This window comes from Peromyscus leucopus, chromosome 9 (genome assembly GCF_004664715.2).
Source record: "Peromyscus leucopus breed LL Stock chromosome 9, UCI_PerLeu_2.1, whole genome shotgun sequence".
In the NCBI taxonomy this organism is placed as follows: domain Eukaryota; kingdom Metazoa; phylum Chordata; class Mammalia; order Rodentia; family Cricetidae; genus Peromyscus; species Peromyscus leucopus.
The window spans coordinates 97,016,963-97,036,096 of record NC_051070.1 but is presented as its reverse complement, the minus strand read 5'-3'; the positions used below and the strand labels follow the sequence as shown (position 1 = coordinate 97,036,096).

Sequence of the window (19,134 nt, the reverse complement as noted above, 5' to 3'; positions counted from 1 at the left end):
CCTCTTTAAGGGAGTTTTTCATTTCCTCTTTAAGGAAAGTTTTTATTTCCTCTTCGAGGGAATGTTTTATTTCTTCTTTAAGGGCCTCTATCATCTTCTTAAAGTCATTTTTAGGGTTGATTTCTTCTGTTTCTTCTGTCTTGGTGTGTTCAGGTCTTGCAGGTGTAGAATCACTAAGTTCTGATGTTGCCATATAGGTCTTTATATTGTTGCCTGTATTTTTGCACTGGCGTCTACTCATCTCTTCCTCTGTGCGGTGCAGGTGGTGTCTGTGTCTGAGAGTGCCTCTCTTGTTCTAATTTTCAGTCTTGGTTTAGTAGGAGTTCTTGGTCAAATTGGTGCTATTGGGCTATTTCTTCAGGGGCAGCTGTTCTCAGTTGGTGATGTATATACTTATGATTCTGGTGATCTGGTTTGGTGTCTGGGCAGTGCCTTCTTCTGTGTTCCCAGGTCACGATTTCTTCATTCGTCAACTACTCAGCTGATCTTGTTTCTTCAGACTTCAAACTGTAGGCATCTGAATCCTCTCCCAGATGGGTTTTAGCTGAGCGGGGTAGTCTCACCAACACCTCCTAGTTGTTGGGTTTCTCAGGATCAGCAGCTGGGCCCTGGGTTGTCCTCAGATGGAGTGTTCAGATTCGTTCTGGTTCCATCCCACAGAGATAGCTTCTTCCCCAGGTGTTGGGGTTAGATTTGTCCCTGTTCCACGCTGTGTCTGCTTTGCTCCGTCACCGGGCCTGTCTACCTCTGGGGTCCGCCACCGGGCCTGTATGTCCCTGTCAGCTGCCACTGGGTCTGTCTGCCTCTGCAGGCCGCCGCCGCCAGGCCTATATGTCTCTGCCAGCTGCCGCCAGTCCTGTATGTCTCTGCCGGCTGCTGCCGCGGGCCTACCTACCTCTGCTTGTCACTGCCACCGGGCCCGTCTACCTCTGTGGGCCGCCATGGGGCCTGTATGTCTCTGTCGGCCGCTGCTGCTGGGCCTTTCTACCTCTGCGGGCTGCCGCCACGGGCCTACCTGCGTCTGCTTGTCTCTGCTGCCGGGCCTGTCTACCTCTGTGGGCCGCCGCCGCGGGCCTATCTGCATCTGCTTGTCTCTGCTGCCTGGCCTGTCTCTCTTTATTTTCATTTAAAAATAATTTCACCTATCTTTTAAGTAATCTTTCTGTTTCCATTCTACCCATTGGTGTATCTACAAATTCTTTATCACATCCCTTTCGATGTTGGATGTTGGAATCTGCACAACACTCAATGTAGATGAGAATTTGTTTATCCAGTTGGTGCCTAATATCTTCCTCAAAGTAATTAAGAATAGTTTAGATAACCAAAGGAAGATACCATCCAACCAGGAACTTGAGGTCACAGAGTAACTGAAAGGAAACTGATAGCCTTCATTTCTAAACTGGCCCCTTAATAGAAAAACCCTTCCCACACCTGTCTTTATTGGCTTTTCCTACATTCTTTTCGGGGTCATTGTTGAAGTTATCCTTATTCATTCCTCTATAGCATTTACCCTGTAATATAGAAAATAATAAGCACTGTATGATGGGTTAGCCCAAGATTGCAATGTACATAGAAAATATCTCTGCTTGCTTTTTGAGTAAGTTCATGCTCTCTTAAGTTGGCAAAGGAAGGTGGCATGCAGAGTACTCCCAGAAGCTCAGTGAAAGCTTTACATCTAAATCTTCCCTCCTGCATGTGCTAATGCACACCTGTTATACTTATGCTATCTTTGGACACTCTAGTGGCCACGTGGAAGGATTACTAAATCAAAGTGACTGAAAGCTGATTCATGTACTTACACTGTATTTTTCCTTTAGTGACCAATATTGCTTCCAAGGAATACATAGGATGCTATCCAATTCAATCAATAAATAAATGCGAAATCTTTTCCTGGAAAGGGCAGTAATTTCTATATGTAACTCTCATGGTAGGTGAATTGTGAGCTTATTTTCTGTTTCCCCTCTTAGTGATGATGATGGAATTAGGCATTGAAGATAACCAACCATAAGATGATAAACCTGATATTTTATTCCAAAATAATATGACAGTATATGACTAAATCCTCCCTGTTCTCAGTGGAGTCCAGGAAAGAGCAAGATTTCTTAATTAGACATCGTAAACCTTTTAACTGGACATGGACAAATACACAGCCAACTGTTGTATGATATTTTTTGTTCTGACAAATAAAGCTTGCCTGCAGATCAGAGGGCAGAGCTAGCCACTAGTTAACCATAGAGACCAGGCCTTGGTGGCACACACCTTTAATCCCAGCCCTTGGGAGGAAGAAGCAGGAAAGTCAGGAGTTCAAGGCCACCCTGGGTTACAGGAGATTGAACCATACTAAAAAGAGGCACAGAACTGGGTGGTGGCGGGTCACACCTTTGATTCCAACACTTGGGATTTCATGCCTTTGATCCCAGTACTTGGGATCTCATGCTTTTGACCCCAGCACTTGGGAGGATCATGCTTTTGATCCTAGCATGTGAGAGGCTCATGCCTTTAATACCAGCACAAGGGAGGTGGAAACAGGAATATAAGGCAGGTGGAGACAGTATCTGGCCCCATTCAGTCTGAGGATTCATAGAGACAATATCTCTCCCCCACCCCCACTTGGTCTGAGATTTCACAAAAGTAAGAATTCTCTAGTGGCTGGCTGCTCTGCTTCTCTGATCTTTCAGCTTTCACCCTAATATCTGACTCTGGGTTTTTATTTGTTAAGACTAATTAGGATCTTGCTTCAGCAGACACTGCAACCATATTCACACAGTATTCTTGGAAATTGGGTGTTGCTTGATAAACAAAAAAAGTGCATCTGTTTCATCAAATATCTAAACCTTGGGGCATCTAAGAGGTTTTCTCTGTCCCTTTAAACAGCAGCATACAATCCCTACAGTATCCCATCCAGCATTACTAGAATGGAGAAACTCAGCCACTTGCTAAATGCTGCTTCATACACAGTAACGTGCTGACTAATTTTGCTTCTGAAAATGATGATTACAAATTTGTAATTTTTAAAAATCAAAGTATTAAATAAAAGAAATATTGTTATATAGAATAATCAAAATTAAGTCAGAGAAGAAAAAAAAGAAAGAGTGGATCAGAGGGGAGGACACAAGTCAGACAAAGAGCAAAAGGAGGATCAAAGAAGGACTAGGAGGAGACTAATGTGGAGAATGAGAACTAAGGGGAAGGTCTAGATTTGATTCCACCTGCCCCTGGGTTCTCATCCTTCCCTGGGGTTCTATTTCTTAATTCCAAATCTGGGTTCTGTTGGGGGAGACTCAGGATAAAAGCATTGGCTTTGAGCACACAAGAAAGAAGGTTCCCCAGGACTGACCCGCCATTCTGTGGTTTCTAGTCACTTTCATCCTTTTCTGAAGTTAGGATTTCTACCCCAAAGCCTCTCAGGTCTCCGGTGACCTAGAAAGATAGTCAATAGTGAAAACAAAGGAGCAGTTTCACTGAGGTCAGAGAGAAGTAGGCTGTGCTAGAAGGCAGGTGTCCTTGGCATATACCTTCATGAAAAAACAAAAACAAAAAACAAAGCTGGAAGATGGAAAATCCCAAACCCTCAATTTCTGTTAAGTTTCAGCAATTAATTAAAATCATCACTTGTGAACAAATCCAATAATATTTTCCTTTCAGGTACTTGGTTTTCACTTTCCAGAGTACTTAAAGTTAAAATTAGTTTTGTATAAAGGAGAGATTAGCAGGGAAATAAAGAAATGAGCATAATTGCCTTGGAAGCAGGGCACTGAGAGAATAAAATGCCATTATTTCTCCATTATTACTGCTTTATTCCTTAGGGCAAAAGAAGCTGAAGTTTCTAGAAAGTTAATCTTTCCTCAAACTTAATAACTATTTTATTTTTAAAAAGTGAAAAAGGCCAAATGCAACATTGTTTGAGGCAAAAAAAAAAAAAAAAAAAACCCTCACTGGCAAAGAATCAGAAAGCAAGGGTCTAACCCATTTCTGCTACCAATTTTGAGACAAGGCACATGATTTACACTCCTCTGCCTTTCACTGTTATAGGCATATGACATCAGCTGCCCTATTTTACAAATTTGTAGCAAGCATCAAAGGCATAGGAAGCCTGTATAAGAAGGATTAAAAACTGTTCACTAAATTGCAGAATGCATATGGAAGCTGTTTGACTAGGTAATCATAGAAAATACAAAAGAAGTTAACTGCCCAAACTCAGGCTTTGACCTTTTTGAGGCAATATATTTGTAACAAGAGTAATGTTTTTTTTTTTCTCTCAAAAAATACTCGTTACAAACAAGATTGTTTTGTGTTATTCCTGCCCAGATTTGTATCCTGAGAGGAACATCATTACCAAAGTTTGTTTTGTAGGCTAAAGAGATAGCTGAGTGGTTAAGAGAACTTGCTGCTCTTCCATAGGACCTTAGTGTGGTTCCCAGCACCCATGTCAGGCAGTTTGAAAGCTTGTATAACTCTACCTCCAGGGAATGCAACACTATTCTGGCCCATGTAGGTACCTGTAAGCATCTCTCTCTCTCTCTCTCTCTCTCTCTCTCTCTCTCTCTCACACACACACACACACACACACACACACACACACACACACACACCAACAACAACAAACAAACAAACAAAACAACAAAAGCCAATGAACTGAAAGTCTCTTTTTTCTTTTTGCATCAAGGTACACTGATGGACTGCTTCATGCACATTTCCAGGCATTTTAAAATTTGGCTTCAGAGCATTTACTACCCCAAAGGAGCCTTTTTGTAGATATGATAGTTTTCTAGGCTATTCCTCAGCTTCTGTGTACCTATAAGATGAAGACATGTAGTTTGGAGTTCCCAAAAGGTTTTACAGAAGCAATTGTCAACAGCTGTTCGATTTGCTAGCCCTGCCAGCTCATTTACTCTGAAGAAAAAAGGCAAGCAGATGCCACAATTATCAGCAGCCACGAAGGCATTGATTATGTCAACGCAAAAGCAATTAGATACATAGCTACCACAAACAGCCTTTGAAGTGGTTCAATAGCAGTAATTCTACCCACTACTGTCATCTTTCCATTGGCAGAGAAACCAGCTCTCAATTTTGTGTGGATGAATCCAAACAAAAAGCTTCTAACCAAGTGCCTAATATGAGCAAATTGCCATTAAATGACATCTGGACAGGAGTTTCTATATAGGTTACGTGCTGTAAATTACATAAACACTTGACTGTTTCCCTTCTCAAATGTCTGTTTTAAGCCTTTCAAGGATACTGTCTCATATTTTACTGTATTTTCATAGCGTATTTAATGTTAACAATATTGGGAAAGAATCTCCCTCCTTTCAGTAGTCCACCTTTTTGTTGGCCTCCCATGATAAGCCGAGTACTAGAGAGGCATTACAAAGGAGGTGGAGGCCTGCCTCCCCATTTAGGGCAGTTTACTCTTGGCTTTACTTCCCTTCTGATAGGAAGGATGGGAGCATGAGGCCGTTAAAGTGCATCTCCTTATACAGCCTTTGAGTTTTCTCTTCACCTACTCATGGACTTCATTTGTCTCTTTGTTCAGTGACCTTCAGTACAACACCAGTGCATCAAAACCTGAATTGGCAATTATTGTGGAGGGTGATACTGAATCATTCTTCTTCTTTTTATTTTTCTCCATAAATCCCAATCAGTTTCCTTACCCTCTACTCCTCCCAGCCCTCTCCATCGTTCTTCTCCCCCAGATCCATTCCTCCCCCTTTTCCCTTCAGAAAAGAGCAGACCTCCCCAGGATATGAAATAAACATGGCATATGAGAATATAATAAGATTAGGCACAAACCCTCATATCAGGGCTAGATGAGGCAACTCAGTAGAAGGAAAGGGTCCTGAGAGCAGGTGAAAGAGTCAGAGACACCCCATTCCCACTGTTAGAAGTCCCACAAAACATCAAGCTAACAATCACAGCATGTATGCAGAGGACCTAGTGCAGACCCATGCAGGCTCCATGATTGCCCCTGCAGTCTCTGTGAGCCCCTATGAGCCCCCCTTAGTTGTTTCTGTGGGCTGTGTTTTATTGGTGTCTTCAACCCCTCAGGCTCCTACAATCCTTCCTCTCTTCCACGGGATTCCCAGAGCTCTGAGGGAAGGGAACCTACAGAGATCTCCAGTTTGGACTCTCTCTACACTTGATGGTTGGCTGTGGGTCTCTGCAACTGCTCCCATCAGCTGCGGGAGGAAGCATCTCTGATGATAATTGGGCTAGGTACCAATCTATGAGTTTAGCAGAGCTGAAATACAGCCACCTACAATTGCTCCTCTTATTTCCCATTAATTCTTCAACTCAAACCCACTCTCAAGGCCCCATAGAAAGTGTGATGTCCAAAATTGCCAGTGGACTCCATCTTTCCTTACCCAAGTGCTGTCCTCATAATGCCAAGTCATGCAGGCTTTTTTTTTGAGGAACAGAACCAAGACTATGAGTGAGTCTATATTACAACATGGGGTTTATAATGGCTGCTTGCAGATGTGAAGAGCAAAGAATACCCTTACCCTATAAAAGATGCCTGGATGCTTTTGCAGTCTTCACCTGGCTCTGGAGGCATGGACACCCTCAGGAGAAAGATTTCAGTGTGAGTCCTCTTTGAAAAGCTGAAGAAACTGCAGTCTGGTATCACTGTACAATGGCCATACCCACATGGCATTCACTCAGAAGGGCACACCTATGTTTCCTTCCATCAACTTTCCCCAACCCCCTCCTATACAAACTGCCACTCATTGGAGGAGGTCCTACCCATATTTGGGGTGGATCTTTCCCTCACCCTGCCAGTCACAATCAGGACTCTCTGGAAATTCCCCTACTGATGCACACGGGTACATTTCAGCATATTGCTTAATCCCATCTGGGTGATAACCAAACCAGCGAAAACAACCCTTTTCACTTTCTTCCGTTCTTCCGTTCTTCCGTTCTTCCTTCCTTCCTTCCTTCCTTCCTTCCTTCCTTCCTTCCTTCATTCCTTCCTTCCTTCCTTCCTTCCTTCCTTCCTTCCTTCCTTCTCTTTCTTTCTCTCTCTCTCTCTCTCTCTCTCTCTCTCTCTCTCTCTCTCTCTCTCTCTCTCTTTCTTTCTTTCTTCCTCCTTGAAGGCTCTCAGAATTCTAAGCCCTTGGTCACCTCATTTTGAAGAGGTTCTTTTTTCTAATTTTTTTTTTATAAAATTACAGTTCATTTCTGAATTGCTAAAATTTGTAAATCCCAAAGATTTATCCATGAATCCTCTTCATTCTTCATTCTATTCCAAAGAAGTTTTGGTTCATTCCATATCTTTGAGTACCACTGGAGTAAAAACTTCACATTCAGCCCATACTGTTCTGAGTTTCATGGCTTCCATGTTCTCTTACAGCTCTCAGAAACATCTCCATGTCACATGGATGAGCCTCAGTTCTTACCTAAAGTCTCCCTGGACTTAGGGAGCACTCTCCCTTTCTTATTTCTGCATGCCCTTCAGAATAGCATGCCCTGTGAATTCTAACTGCAAAGTCCATCTAAACTTGATCCATCTCTGTTCTCCACCATTGTTACCTCAGCCTAAATCATTTTGGCTTCCTATTTACAATATTGCTTTTTCATGTCACTTCCTACTTTGGTTCCCTACCACTCTATTATCCACTGAACTTCTAGAAAAATAATTTGAAAAGCATTAAGTTTCATAGTTATCCTGCACAGAACTCATTAGTTTCTCATTTCATTTATATCCAAGGAAGACTTCTCATTCTGCATTATTATATTCTGTTCTTTTTTCATTTCCCCACCAGGTTCTTATTCTACACCTCCATTCTTACTCTCTTTTACTTTGGTCCAGCCAGTTATCTCTCAAATGTGCCCTACCCGACCCCCTGCTGACTACTGTAGTGTTGTGTAGAAACTTCCTCAGAGGTTAAAATCTTCTACCTGGAGGGGACATTGTTAAGACACAGGATGCTTAGGAAGTAAAGCAGCAGGATGTTCTAGGGGGAGGTGAAACATTCCACCTTCAGAGAAGCTCATTAGCTTGGGAAGTAAACAACTCAAAGATTCAAGAAATCCCAGAAACTAACGAGATTCACTAGATGTCTCTCTCCCCAAGCATATACACACAGTAAGGACTGATGTGAAACACTCTCAGACCAGCTCAACTACTAGAAGGGGCTCAAACCAATCAGAGGAACTACCTTGGCACAACACTCTCCAACTTGTCCAGGTTGTTCAGCACACTCCATATTTCTGTTCTCACCAGCTGTCACCCATGCTAGGGTGGGCTTTGGTGTTGCAGCCATCTTGAAGTCATTTCTACCTTTGTAGGTAACATACCCATATTCCTGCAAGTAACCCAAATAAAACATATTGGTTCAATTAGTTGAACTTTGTTGGTAACTGTACTTTGGAATGAGTAGATACTTGTTCATGAATAATGGTACACAACCTGTGGCTGGCTGCTTTGCAAACCCACAGATTCCACCTTGACAGTTTACTACAGCAAAGCCTTCCATCACCAATATGCTCAAAAAGTGCTGCTCTGGGCTTTGCCACACCACAAGCCTTTCACTGTGGGATTAAATTTTCAAGTGCAAAGAGGTTTTTAGTTGCTTATACTGTTTCTTAGATTATAAACGCAAAAGCATGGCTCTGTGATTCATTTCTACTTTTAGTTTTGTCAAAACATAATTAGGAAGTATTCCTTGAAAACATACTTAGTCATGGCTTTATTATATAGTTCAGGCTGTCTTGAAACTTACTGTGTAGCCAAGCTAACCTTGAACTCAAAACTCCATTGCCTAAGCCTCCTACATACTGAGATTAACAATCACATGATCATCACACTGATTTTTTTTTAATGTATGAATTTTATATTTGAAATACCATTAAGAAGCAAGTTCCTTTTAACCTTAATAACAAATTGAAAGTTTGTAATTTATTCTTGAACAATACCTCAAGTTAAGGAACCTTTTCTTCACCGATCTGCATAAAACCACCCATTTTTAAAATAGATAAAAGGAAAACCTAAAAATACAAGAAAGACAACAATAAATATGTTTCTGTACCTCAGAGCATCATGGAAAGAGCCAACCCCAAGGTTTTTAGCACTCTCTGGTTAGAGGCCCTGATTTAAAACTGTGTGTGAATTGTCTTTACTAACAGCCCCGAAGTGGCTGGAGAAGTGACCCAGAGGCTATGAGCACTTGCTGTGCGTCTAGAAAGGCAAAGTTCAGTTCTCAACAGCCACCTCAGGTGGGACACAACCATATGAAAGTCCAACCCCAGAGCATCTGACACCTCTGGCTTTTTCAGGTACCACCATTCATTTGCACATACCTACATCAAGATACACACACATACACACACACACACACACACACACACACACACACACACACACACACACACAGAATATTTTAAAAAATCAAAACAATATTAGAAATTTACACAAGATCCTCATATTTACAACACCTATATTCAGGGCAAATAAAACAAATAATAAAATAGTTTTTGCTATACTGTGTTGGTGTCTGCTCTTTGTTATGAGAATAGGAGTGTCTAATATCATCCCTTTGCTATTGCATATTACTCTAACTTCAAATTCACCTGAAGTATTTTGTGTTCCAATATAGTGGATTTTAACTAAGCTCTGTTTTGTTTTGTTTAATTTTTACTTTCCACAAAAGACAATCTTTTGATAGAAGACAACAAAAAGTATTTAAAAATCCTAGACAAAACAGAAAATCTAGAATGATGAAATGGTGGCAATTACCTGAAAACATCATCTGTGGCAATATGGTTTGTCTTGCTTGATCAGGAGTGAAACACTTGGAGTTTCTCAAAAGATTAATCCAGAAATTACTCTACCTTCATCCAATGGAAGACCCACTAAGCATGAGACTCTGCATCTGAAATCAAGGATGTTTCCTATTTCATATTTTTTTCTACAAGGAAATCTAGCACACTATGGGTCTTAGTATGCATTTGCTATTAGTTTTACTAACATGCAATAATCTTTTTATACAGATTTGTTCCAGCAGATGTTTTAAAGTATAATCCTGATGGCTGGATTAATGTCTGCTATGGGAGCTATTTCTGATAGAAATGGGGCATGGGCATGGTGGTAGAATGCTTCAGTGCTCAGTATTAGGTCACTGTCCATTTCAAGTGAGATCTCCTCTAATGCAGAATGTACTTCAAGGCTGATAACCAGAATCTTGGCTGTGGGACATTTTTCTTTTTTCTTTCTTTCTTTCTTTCTTTCTTTCTTTCTTTCTTTCTTTCTTTCTTTCTTTCTTTCTTTTTTTTTACAAACAATCTGCAAAGCCCAAAGTAAAAGAAAGATACAGGATTGCTCACTTGAGATCTTTAAAAGATAAATTTAAGATATATTTTTATTACATTTCAAAACTGCAATCAACCTTAAACTGAATTTGTCCACACTACTTTAACTCCTGAAGATTCTACTCACTATATGCAAAGCTGGGAATGTTCTGGGCTCACATGTCTTCTGTGAAAAAGAGGATTGTGTAGACAATGCAGAATGGGAACACTTGTTGGGCATCTGCCTTTTAAAAGGAATGCTGACTAACTGAAAGCCTGGACACTTCCACAGCACTGCAATAGACAACTAAGTGGCCATCACTAAGGGACCATTATGGATGGTTCTGACCCAGCAGGCCACAGAGCTCAATCCAATCACACCGTGCAGCGTGCAGCAATCAAGCACATGTCCTTCAAACCTATTTATCACTCTTCCTGGGAAATGATAAGGGATAAAGACAAGGCATTGAGATATCTTTTCTTCAAGTTCATGGATGAGAGATTGTATTGCATTTTATGAAGAAAATTGTGACAGGCAAAGTGTTTAGCAAAGCATGAAAAATCAGCGACAAAAGCAATAATGCCCGGTCACTATGTTGACACCATCTTCAAAACAGAAAACTCTAAGAGTGACAGGTAACCACAATCAGAGTATTTTCAACCTACTCAGGTAAAACTGTCAAGAACTTGTATCACAAATAGAGACAGGTCACAGAAATAAATGGCATAAATTTGAACGGGGATTTAGAAAACAACTTTTCTGTATAGAATCTGGTTTCAAAATAAAATGGACAAAAATAATATAAACTGAATACAGAAGCAGTCATTACACCTAAAAACCTGAATACAACCATAGTGTTTCTAAAAAACAGTCTACTCTGAACTATCTATGGCTGTTCTACTTAATGTTCTACTTTAATGTTCCCCCCAATTAAAATATGGGGATTATTTATGCTTAATATTTTCAAGACAAAGTTTCACTGTATTGTCAATGCTAGTCTCAAACGACTAGGCAAAACCTCCCGCTTCATTTTCCCCAGTAGCTGGACTAGCAGCAATTCCTCATCCTAAGCTTTTCCTGTTTAGAGTACTGTAAGACTTGTGTTGTGAAATGGTCCAAGGAAGGATGCCTGCACATAAATGGGTATGTGCGAATGCTTTGGTCCCATTCTTGGGCTGGGAGCAGTGCTTGGCTTCTTTGCAATGAGAAAGGGGAAGCCAAGAACCCATGGCAAGAGGTGACATCACAGTTAATCACACTGTCACCTGTGGTGCTCTGTGATGGAGTACCAACTAAAGCCTGAGCCTTGAGAGCCCAAGTGGCAGCTGCATTGATCATGACAGCTGTAATGATAGCTGTGGGGACTGTGATGTGGGACAGGCTTTTTCTCAGCACTCTGGAACATTTCCAGAGAAAGCCATCAATCTGTCAGCTCCAAGCCACTGCCTGAGGACCAAAGAGCTACCATGAGAACCATAAGAATGTATACATTTTATGTCTACAGGGCTGATGGTGCTGGAATGTTAACATAGCATTTAATTGTGAAGGGTGCTGAATCACAGCCCCTATTATAATCACAGTACAGCCAGAACCTCCTATAAAATTTAGGTCATTAGCTGGTACAAATGAGCCCTTAACACTCGGAAGAAGGTGGGGTCAATCTATTTGGTCTTAAAAGATACCCAGTTTAGAAGTTTTGTGTTTTGAGCAAGAGATAAAGGGAAGTACTACAGTCAGATCTGACCCATACTTCTTCCAGGAAGAATAAGCTATTTTAGTCAACAATAGTTAAGAAACTACTTTAGTTATCTGTCATTTAAAAATCACTTATTTTTGAAGTTATTAAAACAATTTATGTGTAATGAAATAATTATTTTTTAGCTATTTAAAGTAAGTGTGACAAATCTATCCAACATTTGGAATTCCAAAAGCCTACACACTAATAGTGGTTAGGGTCTGGAAGGATGACTTAGTTGCTCAGAGCATGTACTGTAGTTCTTTGTGTGGTGTGAGGCCTCCTGTGCTTTCCTCGTCCACACTGGCATTTCTATTGCTACTGTCCTTGTTCATCTCATGTTTAGGCAGTTATGTTGGTGAGATTTTATGGTGCAGCTTCTGAAAATTCTAAGAGACTAAGAGTTGCTCCTTAAGAAAGAGCACATTAATTGCTCATCCATGAAAACATACATAAAAGTAACATTGCAACATTATATAGACTGAGCAAATTAAATTATATGTTTAGGAATATATACATGTGTTTGCATGTGTGTGTGATGTGTATGTGTGTGCGTGTGTGTGTGCATGTGTGTGTGTGTGTGTGTGTGTGTGTGTGTAATAACAATACAAAAGAGGTCATGGATTTGAAAGAGAACAAGGAAGAGTATATAGGAGAATTGAGAGAGAGGGAAAGAAAAAGGGGAATGATGTAATTATACTATAATCTCAAAAATTAAAAGAAATAAAGGTTTTTAAAAAGTATTTAAGGGAGGAAGGAGATCTGTGGGTGGTGTGTGGAGTGCGTAGAAGATTTCTTAATAAAGAAAAATGAAAAAAAGAAAGCAAGAGGCATGCAAAGCTAAAAAATAAAATAAAGTATTTAATCATCTTGTAAAGAACCTTCGTTTGGTTTTAAGCAGGCACTACCTATTGCTCACAACCTCCTAACTCCACCTCCAGGACTTCAGTGGACCCACTTGGCATTGGTGGGCGGTCTACTCATATGCACATGCCACCACCCACTCTCCCAACACACAGACACATGTAAAAAAATAATAATAAATCTTTAAATAATGCTCAGGGCTTGTGATATATGTAAGTGGTAGAACGTTTTCTAGCGTGTATGATTTTCTGGGAGCAGAGGGAAGGAGGACGGAAAAAGTTCAAGGTCTGATGCTGATAAAAATATGAAATATATCAAGAGGTTACTGAGGAAAAAATATTGGGAAAGTCTATTAAAATAACGATCCAGGGTCTGGAAGATGGCTCAGTGGTTAGAAGCACTTGGTGTTCTTATAGAAGACCTAAGTTTGATTCCCAGCACCCACATGGTGCCTCACAATGGTCTATAGCTCCAATTCCATGGAATATAAAAACCTTATAACTTTCACAGGCACCAGGAATACATGTGGTGTGGACATACATGCAGGCAAAATATGCATACACATTAAGTAATAAAATAAAAGCAGAATAAAATAATAACCCAGTGCCATACACACACACACACACACACACACACACACACACACACACACACACACACAACACAACACACACACACGCACATACAAACACAATCTTATATTAAAGAAACATGGAAGTATAACCTTGTCTACCAATATTTGAAACTTTCAGGGGAAATTCCACTCTTACGTTAGTTTCAGGATAACGTTGGTCTCCTTGGCACACTGCCTGACTTATGGGCAATAAAAAGTTCTCATCACTTTACAATGACCAGTACAGTCATGAAGGGATGGAAGCTTAATTCAGTAACAACTGAAGAGAACAGCTGTCCACCTGCACCCTCCCTCACTCCTGTGCAGGTGGTGTGAGGACACTCACAGTAACAGCTGTATACCCGGGTGCTCACTCCTGTGCAGGTGGTGTGAGGACTCTCACAGTAACAGCTGGAGAGAACAGCTGTATACCCGGGTGCTCACTCCTGTGCAGGTGGTGTGAGGACTCTCACAGTAACAGCTGAAGAGAACAGCTGTATACCCGGGTGCTCACTCCTGTGCAGGTGGTGTGAGGACACTCACAGTAACAGCTGAAGAGAACAGCTGTATACCCGGGTGCTCACTCCTGTGCAGGTGGTGTCAAGACTCTCTAACGGCTGAAGAGAAGAGGTGCCCACACACACTGTCACTCCTGTGCATGGTGACAGGATTCTCATTACTCCTGTGGCCCTGCCAAATATCTTCTTCACAAAAATCCTCCTTTTCAAATTTTTGACCCTTTTTCTTGTGAGATTTTGTTTATTTTGGGGTGGGGAGTCACAGTGCGACAGTTCCGACACCTCAGTTCAGAACAGCTATCTTCTGTTGTGTCTAGTGCCTTGGCTGGAATGTCATAGAGTATTTTTATACTTATTAAAATTTTCATTCATTGAATGACTTATTAAGTACATTTCAACAGATACTGAATACATTAAAATGTTTCAAGTATTTAATAAATTAAAATTAAGCCACTAAAATAATGTGAGAGAAAGTTACAAAGAACACTTGAATTCTCAATGTTTCCTCAGGAAGATTTGTTGAAGCATTGATAAACTGTTCTTTTGCCAACTGCCTAATTTCCCTGTTCTGAAAGCTTCCATAGGTGAACATGCAACCATTAAATGTGAAAAGGGAGACTCGGTTAACGACTTCTTTATAAAAAATTTAAAATCATTTTGACGATTTTACTTTCCATCATCCTGCATTACTCTATGAAAGGGTTAGAAGCTTACAAAAAAAAAAAAAGACATGAAAACAAGTAGAGAAGGGAGAATGATCTTTCATTGACTGTGTGGCTACTGAGTTGCTCATACCCACACTCCAGTGGATTTATTTGGGGAAGCACTAACTGGACCTAATTATTAAAAGAAATTAAACAAAAATGAAGGAAGAAAAAAAAAGAAAGTGAGAAGGCATTAAGTAAGCAGATGATATTTTAGAGTATTACAGGGAAGTCACAGTGAAGTAAGAGTGGATATGATAATATTTCATTGTATAAATGTATAAAAATATCAAATAATTAAATTTTAATTAAAGCTATGTTGGTTTTGTAGCCTGCCCTTTGTGAATGATTAAAGAAACATTTAATTATATGCCTATTTTTCCAAAATATCATTATATCTGATTCTAATGATTTTAAGTACAAGCCAAGTAATTAATTCAAATACTTGAAGTATTTGAAAGGAATAATAAATTCTTAGAATTTTACACACACACACACACACACACACACACACACACACACACACCATCATATGTATCTGCACTTGTTACATGGCAAACACTATGTCAACAGTACTGAGAAGTGTTCATATGGTTTTAGCTCAACACCTCATTCCCTTAATCATTTTATCTGGATTCTCAGGGTCTATTCTGCACGAGGAAATGGAGATGAGAATATTGTCCTAGAATGCTAATATTCCAAGGACCTTCATTTCACTCATAAAATTGCTTTACTTTAAAACAAACCAAATACTCTACTAAGGCATGACTGTCAAAGTTCCAAACAAATTACAAATGTGCTTAGAATATAATTCTTTTAAATGATTGACTTGTGCTATAAAGACCATTCAGTGGTTGGGAGAGTTAGCCCCGTACACATGTACCCATGAAATAAGTTGACCATCCCATGCCTGCCTGTAACTCCAATACCAAGATGGACAGAAACAGGAAGATCTCAGGACTTGCTGGCTTACAGCCTTGAGAAAAAAAAAAAAAAAAAACTGAGTTCTAAGTTCAGAAAGAGATCATGCCTCAAAAAATAGGTGGAGTAATAGAAGAGTGCATGTAACACTCTCCTCTGGTGTCTGTGCACAGCAACACACACGTGTGCAAATACATTCCACATATATAAGCCATACTTATACATACACAGACATATATACACATAAAATATAAAATATAAAAGAAAAAGGTTAAATTTGAATGGGTCTGATTTTATAAGAAAGACATAGAGAAAGAATAAGTATCACTTGCTGAGGTTTTGGTCTGAGTTCCCTGAAGAGCCAGTAAGGCTCCTGTGGACAGTGAAGACATAATCCCTAGGATGCGCCTGTGTGCTGGATGTTTAATATTGAGAATGCACAGGTGCAAGCACAGATGGAGTTATGTAGGACTTGGAACTGAAAAACAGCCAGAGAATGAGCTTCAACAGAACACTGAAGTGTGAGAATCTAGGCTTCAGCCAGTAAACTATGATTTCCTAATCTAATATACTGAGAAACTTTTCTGTAATCCGTGCTCTATCCTGCATCTCCATAAATATACCACATTGAATCAAATGTGTATGTATGGTAAAGAAATAAATAACATATAGGCATAACTAGTCTCCCCTTTATTGCCACAACAAAGATGTATAATAATATCAACAACCAAATATTGCTTGTATAAAAGATATTAGGTGTGCTGAGTACAGTGCTTCTTTGCAATTTCAAAGCCCTAAATTCAACCCCCAGCAAACATAAACCCACAGCCACATAGGCATGCATGTATATATGTACTAACTTCTTATTTGAAGTTAGTGAGATGTGAGGCAGATCTAGATATAGCAGTGTGAACATACACATTGATGGTATATGACAGCCTGGATCACATGTGGTAACATACTGTGGCCCAAAGCGTGCCACGTAACTGAGCCCCATGAAGAAGGAAAATGTGTAGGCACTGGTAAAAGTGAGGCATAGGGTAAATGACACAATCGATAATTAGCAAAGAGTTGAAAAACTCAGCTGGGAAAATGGCTCAGTTGGGAAAGCACTTGTCTCCAAAGCATGAGGATCTGACCTTGAATACAAGAGCTCATGTGAGCAAGGGATGTTAAGGCTTGTACTTGTAACTGCAGTACTGGGGAAGCAGGGAGAGTGAGTCCTGAGGGCTTGCTGACCAGCCAGGCTAGACTAGGCAAGCCATCAGAAGACTCTGCCTCAGAAAAAAAAGTAGCCTATGCCGACCAATACCCAAGGGATGTTTTCTGGCTTCCCTGTTGCATACACACATACATGTAACTGCCTCCAAGAAACATGTAAACACATACACAGAGGGAAGAAGAGGGGGGAAGAAGAGACAGAGAGTCTAACAATGACAGAAAGAGACAGAAAGCGTGTCAGATAGACATACACAGAGAGGGGGCAGAACTGTGTATGAAAAACATGTCATTAACTTGGGTCTTAATTACCTAATTTTAACAATAATGAATTAAATATTTGTAGAAATTAAGAATTACCTTTTTAACTAGATCAAACAAAAAACACCTAAACTATCAGAAAGGGCAGGTTTCTAGTGCATGTAAAATGACCCTGGCATTCAATTAGTTATAGATGTAAATAAGATACACTGTCATAAGCCATATAAAAATTATGAGAAATTTAATCCACGTGCTATTTGAATAAGATCTGCTACATTTGACTTACTGGTTTAACACATGTTAAAGGAGTCTAATTATATGCAGTTGGTGGACAATCTTCTCCATGAAGGTGCTACTGAAAGCATTTGAATGCAAGTATTTGAAAACTAGAGAAGTTGGGAATATGCTTCGTACTGCATCTTCCTAAACACCGTTTTCCTAATTTCCAGATTTGTTACATTTGTTACTTATTTTATTACTTCATTTTAGGGGTGACTAATATTTCAGGGCTTACTAGTATAGATCAATGTACTTTATGATCTATAATTCCACGATTTAATCATTTTAGTATTTCATTTCTCAGGGATTAATGTCACAAAGTGGTGTCATGGCATGGGTGTGTGGGTTCATAGGTGTGTGGAAAGAAGACTCACAGGCACCATAAGAATGAATCTAACCTTTCTCAGCTGCAGGGTAGTCCAGTCTGGAAGGTCTGGAGCCTTTCCCATCACCCAGGGCATTTTATTTTTTTCAATGTTTACAGATTAGCCAGTTGATTTCCATATGCTCAAAACAACTTGAATGGAGTGCAAATTCCTTGATTTAACAGGTACCATATGGTTTGCCGGGTTTCCTGAACCAAGTTTTGCATAGGCCTTTGTATCCTTGGGAGACTCTGAGACAAGATTCACATAGGGCAAGAAGAGAAACAAAAGGTATTGGTTAAACAATGGATTAGGGCTAGGTGCTAGTCTCTGGAGCCAGGCCAGAAGTAGCTCTGTAGGAATGCAGCCACAGATTAATAATACGTAGATTCTGATATAATTCCACAATTTCTAGCTTACTGAGAATATACAACTATACACAACTCAAAAATGCAGCATAAATAGCATGCTAACAGACTCTCTACCTATTTCTTTACATCTTTAACTTAGATAAATTAATAAGTAGTATGAATATAAATGTAATTCACTTGAATTTTGATAAACAGTTTGATAGGACATTATTTAATAGTTTCTTGGAGAACTGATCTTGCTATGTATTTGAGGCTGACCTCAAACTCATGACAGTCTTACTGCTTCAGCCTGCTGGTGCTGGCATGACAGGTGTGAGCAATCACTCTGCTTCTAATGATATTTTTTTAATTAATGAAAGGCTTACTGCTGTTGAATTTTCCAGGTTTTCTGATAATGGATAATGCTTGTGCTGTTTGTTTGATACATGAAACAATTGTTCTAATGTATCCAAGGGACAGTATGCACTGGTTTTTCTCCATCTCACCAACCACCCCATGCATCTCTCTTGTCCATACCCTATTTATAAATTCCCATTTTCATCTAAGTTTCTTTAATATTTACAAATACATTTCTTGATAACTGAGTGATAAATCAGATATCTTGAGATCAAATTGTCCATTGTTTCACCCATGTTAGTATACAACCCTCTATTGTCTTACATCATTTGTATTTCTAAATAGAAATATAAAGGCATGACAGTACTTCAAGAAAAAGACAAGACACCGGCACACTCACAGGATCCAGATTTTTATTGGGAGGTAACTCCTGAGAACCAGAAAAGAGAAAGGCAGTGAGAATTATGCAAGGGAAAACTTCAGGCCAAGAAACAGGTCTGCCATATAAAGTGAAGGGAGGAAGGGAGAAATAAGTGCATGGTGAGAGCCTCAGAGCAAGTAAGGACAGATTCTGAAAGTTCCTCACCTTTCCCAGCAGGGAATCTGGAAAAGTCATGGTGAGACAAACATGTGACTAGTGACTAGGGGGCCACATTGAGCAAAG

The 19,134-nt window shown here is 39.8% G+C and overlaps 1 protein-coding gene and 1 long non-coding RNA gene across 2 annotated transcripts in view; one reads left to right on the top strand and one right to left on the bottom strand.

Moving 5' to 3' along the window:
- The window catches only part of Znf385d (zinc finger protein 385D), a 938,498-nt gene that overhangs the window by 648,467 nt on the left and 270,897 nt on the right, over positions 1–19,134 (bottom strand). The gene's annotated exons all lie outside the window — the stretch shown is intronic.
- LOC114697409 lies at positions 13,516–15,712 on the top strand. The gene is made up of 2 exons (XR_003735177.1): positions 13,516–13,824; positions 14,022–15,712. It is a non-coding gene; the product is annotated as an uncharacterized LOC114697409 (long non-coding RNA).